The sequence below is a fragment of the Humulus lupulus genome, chromosome 1 (assembly GCF_963169125.1).
Source record: "Humulus lupulus chromosome 1, drHumLupu1.1, whole genome shotgun sequence".
In the NCBI taxonomy this organism is placed as follows: domain Eukaryota; kingdom Viridiplantae; phylum Streptophyta; class Magnoliopsida; order Rosales; family Cannabaceae; genus Humulus; species Humulus lupulus.
The window spans coordinates 141960298-141966522 of record NC_084793.1 but is presented as its reverse complement, the minus strand read 5'-3'; the positions used below and the strand labels follow the sequence as shown (position 1 = coordinate 141966522).

Below are 6225 nucleotides of genomic sequence, written 5' to 3'. Positions count from 1 at the left end.
TATTTTATGCCCAAAATATATTTTCCATAGTTTTTAGTTTTATTTTCTGAGATTTTTACTCGATCAGGGTTTTTGTGTCGGTCTAAGACCGAAAGTCTTATCTTGACTTTTAAACACAAAATTCATAATTTGGCTAGCAATAACTCATGGAAATAAATTCCAAACAAATATAATATTATTTAAAATAATATTCTTAACTCGGGGAAAAACAATCCCGACCCGAGTTGTTTCAAGGTACTCGAAACGCAGGACGTTACATAGGTGGAGGGTCCTTACCCTGGTTATCATCCTCGGCCCTATTGCCGCAGAGTCTGATTGATCACCGAGGCATCACAACAATATGCCTGCAATCAATGACGCTGCTCATCAGGCATGATAACAACATCCAAAACCACCTCCCAATTCACATCAACCAATCACAACCGGCAAATCCACATAACACAAATAACATACAACAATGAAGAGGGCCATGCCCTAGCATCATGCATATGTCAATTCATTCGTCATACTCTACATAAATACTCAGGCAAACAAGGCACTATAACAAGTAATTAAACATATAATTCAATAATTACCAACCAACCGTGAATCGAGCTTATCACTGGTGACGAGCGTACATGTTCGGTCGATCTCCAGGAACCATAAACCTTGGCTCGCTCTGATACCAAGTTGTAACACCCTACTTCTTTAGAGCCATTACTAAGTGAGTTTAAATCATGCCATTAGCTCGCTAACCGAGGTTTTAGGTTAAAAGTGTAGCTAAATTGTGATGAAAGTCGTTTAAAGGCATTTAATATAAAATATTGGTCATTCATTGAAAACATAAAGAGTAATACATTTGGGATCCCAAAATATTATTTAGAAAATACGTTACATCTCAAAATACATTTAAGGTCGACTTAGGCAAAAAATCTATACCAATACATTACATCTTCCAAAAATAATCTTGATCGTGGCAGCCAGGTAGGCCGAACATGTACCCGTCGCTCCACACTCTCCATACTCATGGTTGGTCGACCTTTCCCTTGCCCTTACCTACACCATAGAGCACCTGTTAGCCAAATCCCAACAAGAAAACTCAACACAAAATAGATAACATATGCATATCTATCAACAACATATAACAAAGCAGCAAACAGGCTAAACACATAGCGGCCATGCCGTCTCAAACGTTTTACCAGGCCTTGGGTTCATGATCTTCATCGAGAGGATGACTCTGGCATCCTAGGAGAGTCTCGCCCTAACGACCTACACTTTGCGTGCTCAACGCCGTTCCCGGCCCCTTGCCATACTTGGATTCATGCCGTTCCTGACCTTTGTCATTTTCGGCCTTCGCCGTTCACTCACAAATATGCATTACATAGCATAATATCAACATATATTTAAACATATACTAAGCATAAACAATAGGGCTACACCCTGCAATTCAATCAATAGGGCCATGCCCTGCAATACAAACAATAGTGCCATGCTTTGCTCTACAGGTACAACAATTTTCTTACCTGTGTCCCAAGCTATCTGAGCACCGCAATCCCGAGCACAGTCATCTAACCCGAGCCTCATTGAAAACCTAGTCACAACATATTCATAATATCCATCCATCAAGTTCTAAACCAATAAATAACTTTGGAATATAATTCTAGCCTCTGGGACCTTGGATTCTACCAAATCGGGTGGTAAAATTTTTCCCGAGCCTTAACATTTGGGTTCCCGAGCTAAAATCCTTCAAACAGCCAATATCTTGTATTTGAGCCGCGACCCAGCCCCTTAAGGGCTACGACGCGCTCAAGTCAGAGGCAAAAATGCCTCTCTACTGAGGGACATGGGTCGTGGTGCACTATACCTTGCGCCGCGACGCACCTAGGCAAACAGAGGCTTTCCAGCCTCTTCGACACACACGGGCCACAGCGCTTGAAGAATAGGGCTGCGGCTCGAGCCTCCAAACCCAGATTTCCCATTCATTTTAATAAGCTAACCTCCCTGAAACTTACTAATTCCAAGCCTTAATCCTAGAATTTCTCCTAGGATTCATATCCAAACAACATAACTAGTTTTAACATCCAGAAATCCAACAGAAAGCCTCATCATATCCTAAATTCAATCACCTAAGTTCCAATTCCAAAACTCTAACAAAACAGAGAAAGTTTAAACAAAAATGTAACGCCCCAACTCCAAGGACCGTTACGGTGTGCCTTGTAAACAGTGCTAAACTCGCTAATTGAGTCATTTGGCCAAAATCGTGTAACTAAGTATCATTAGCGGTTTAGGGATTAAAATTTTTGGATAAGATATAATGTTTCATTAGAACATCTAATATATATATTGGGATCCCAAAATTATAATTTCAGAGTTTGCTACAAGAAAATATTTACAACAGGCCGATCTATGCGGGAAAATAGGGTTTCACCCTAGTTCCCCTTTAAACCTCGGCCGTGGCGGATGAGCAGCTGCATATGTACACGTCATCACCTAAGCTCTCCAACTCAAGGATGGTCCAGCTTTCTTTTGCCTTTACCTGCACCACATAGCACCCGTGAGCCGAAGCCCAGCAAGAAAACACAATATAACATGATATAATATCAACAGTGATTGTATTAATTATTCAGGACCAACAGTCCAAACAAATAGGTGACTATCACAAGAAGTCACAAATATGGGGACAACACCCTTTAGCCATGTGACGATAGGATCACCAGGGCTTAACATATATTAAAAGTCACTAATATGGGAACAACACCCTTTAGCCATGTGACGATAGAATCACCAGGGCTTAACAAATGAGTGAGCATCTCACTAGCTTCAACAAGATAGGTGCATGGTGATTAGTCACCAACATAACCTTCCTCCCGACTCTAGAGTCGTAACTGTGGAATAGTGTTCCCTAGCCATGTGACAGACAGTCACCGGGGCCCTATGCCCTGGCTCTCAGTAACTAGTCTCAGACTAACCAAGCGCTTATAAGTTCATCGACTTTAGGGTCGGTCCAGCATTAATGCCATAGAGCCATTCAATGCTGATATCAATTAGATCTAATCTTCATTCGGCCCTGCGTCCTCGACGCTTATGCCGTTTCTGACCCTCAGGTCAGTAAAACATGACCAGTGTTCAACTCATTGTGAACTTGACTAATAAATCACAGCTTCACAGATGGATCTAACACCGTTGCCGATTCTGACTAATAAGTCAGTGCCACACACAAGTAAGCCATGCCACCAAACATATATCACATGTCCAATATCCATATACAAGGTATTCAGCATGCTTACTCAACTAGTACAAGTACAATTAGAACCATGCACGAACACAGAGGCTCAAGCTCTGAACGATATCATACTCAATATATAAAGCAGGTCTTAATCACATGTTTCTCGTGCATCACATGCATTATATTTAACAATCCAACATGCACCAATAATAGCCATGCATGTCACGTTTAATAATCAACCAACATGCATCAAGAATAGCCATGCATGTCACATATACACAGGGTGCAGTTTTCTTACCTCAGATTCGAGGTAGAATGATTAAAAGAACGACCCTTGAGAACGATCAACTTTTAGTCCTTTAGCGGTCACCTAGTCATAACCAAATATGGGACACCATTAATAAAAATGATTAACATAGGTTCCCAAACCAATATATAGCCTCCGGGACATCAATCCAAACTAAACCAAGTAGTAGGATCGACCCCGAGGCCTAAGGCTAGCATCCCCAAGTCAAAAACCCATTTTTGGCCAAAAATACCCTTATGGGCCACGGCTCACCACAGCCATGCCGCGGTTCACCCTCAAACAGAGGCAAAACCTCCCCAGAAATCAACATAGGCCGCGGCTCACCATAGCCATGCCGCGACCCTTTACGCAAAACAGCAAGTATCAACCTTTCTTCCTCTGCGTTTTTCCTTGAAACCAAACTTTCAAACCAGTCCCAAACCTCAACCTAACACCCAATTCAACAACTAAACATCATCTACAACTCACCCTCATCAAAACCCAAGTTAAGCACCAACCTAGCTTCCATTAATTCCCACTATCCATCAAGAAACCACAAACTAAAACTTAAACGAAAAACAGAGTAAAACCAGAGATTCCATGGCTGAAACTTACCTCAAACTTGAGATTAAACCCTCTTCAATGGTTGAACTAAGTTTCTAAGCTCCCACCTTTAATCTCCTAGGTTGTTGCCTCGGTTTGGGTTCTCAAAATTCAAAGGAAAATGAAGGGAAGAATATGTACGAGAGAGAAAGAAGGAGATGAGGATGATGCTCTGTTTTTGTTATGAATTTCTACAGCCTTGAAAGTCAATATAAATCCAAACCAAATGACCTAAATGCCCCTAGTTCATTAAAAGTTTCTAAAGCCTTCCCAAGGGTAAAACCGTCCTTTTCAACCTATACCGTTAATTATAATTAACGCTCTCCAATTTCCACTATTCTCAATAATCTCAAATACCAATAAATCATATCCCATTACCCTTTAATTCCTGGTAATGCTTAAGTCATCAAAATGACCCCGAGACTCACCCCGAGCCCCGAACTTAAACCCGTTATGACTAGATCGAACACTTACATTTCATAATCGTCTCATGCTGAATAGCTCGAACCAATCCACCTTATAATGTGGCTATATTAATTATTCACAAACATGCACCCAAAATACATAATTACGCCCACAGTGGCCAAATTACCAAAATACCCCTATAATCATAAATACACCCATATGCATGCATTTACCATCATATAAGAATATAATTCACATAAACATGCATATGATCATTAAATAGCATCATAACTCAATTATGGCCCTCCCGGCCTCCTAATCAAGGTCCTAACCCTTATTAGGAAATTTGGGGCATTACAAAAAACATGCCTTAATCGCTTACCTCTGAGTTAACATCGGCCTGAGCTAAATTACAGTTGTCACAGAAAACCTCTAGCTTCAAATTCCTAGGCTTGATTTCTCCAAAATTTTCAAACACCAAAGAGAGGGAGAGAGAACCGACTTTGAGAGAGAAAGAAATAGAGAGTGTGAGAGTTAATGTTATCTCCCCTTCTGTTTTCCTTCTAACATCTCATCAGCTCATGAGCTTAAGCTTATCCCCTAGGAAAAAGTCCAAATTACCCTTAAATCCATCTAAACCCTCAAGTGCTACCAAGGGCAATTTTGTCATTTGCCAAATCCCGCTAATTCCTCGAGTGTTCCTATAAATCTCCGTTTAATCCTGACATGTCCAAATAATTACTAAATTACTACCCATTACTCAATAAATCCCAAACACATATTACGTTCCCAAAATGCCCCTAAGCTCCTCCTGAGCCGGGTATTTGACCCCGTTGTGACTTTCTAGCTAAACTGCTCCTTAGGACCGTCTTGGATCGTGCATCACAAATATATCACCACTCACTCGTGGTATCAATCATAATATACAAAAATATTACATTTATGCCCTCAACGGGCTAAAATTACAAATATGCCCCTAATAGCCAAATGGGGCCCACATGCATATTTAATTCACCTAAACATGCATTTCTAATCGCATAATCATAAAATTTATATATTAACATAATTGAATCAATTATTGCCCTCCCGGCATGCTAATCAAGGCCCTAAGCCTTATTAGCAAAATTGGGATGCTACAGTGTAACTATTCTTGAAGGTTAACAGTTCATCATAAATGAGTCATATTTTTTGGGCCTAACCACTATAAACCCAAGTCTTTTTCATTTACTTCCGCATTTATTTCTCTTTCTTTGGTTCACTATTCACAACAAAGATTCCACTTTAGATTTTATACACAAAATTACTCTTCATTTATTACTCCGTGAAAGTTGACAAAAAAATCAGTCGACAAGTATAAAGAAAAAAAAAATAGGTGCTATATTTTTTTTGGTTAAAAATCTCATTTTACCCTTATAAATTAGGATTTGTTTGATAAAATATAACATCAGGGACCTATAAGTAAGCCAAATAGTAAATGTTAGGGATCTAACTGCTACAAAAAAAGGACAACTGGTGAAGCTTGGGGACCCCAAGTGCTATTGACCCTAAATTTTATTCACATATCACTTTCCATTTTCATTATAGTTTGTAGCATTTAATTTCCTAATCACTTTCAATTTTCATTTTATTTTGTATCATTTAATTTCCTAATTTGTTGTGTTTATTACATGCTAGTCTTTTTTTTTTTTAAGTTTGTTTTGTTAGTGAAAGCACACATAAAATATTT

General features: G+C 39.4%; 1 long non-coding RNA gene across 1 annotated transcript; it reads right to left on the bottom strand.

Moving 5' to 3' along the window:
* Window positions 1-1654: 1654 nt before the first annotated feature.
* LOC133819306 (uncharacterized) lies at window positions 1655-4257 on the bottom strand. Its single transcript, XR_009886313.1, has 3 exons — window positions 4107-4257; window positions 3504-3575; window positions 1655-2515 (listed from the first exon to the last, which is right to left on the bottom strand). It is a non-coding gene; the product is annotated as an uncharacterized LOC133819306 (long non-coding RNA).
* Window positions 4258-6225: the final 1968 nt, after the last annotated feature.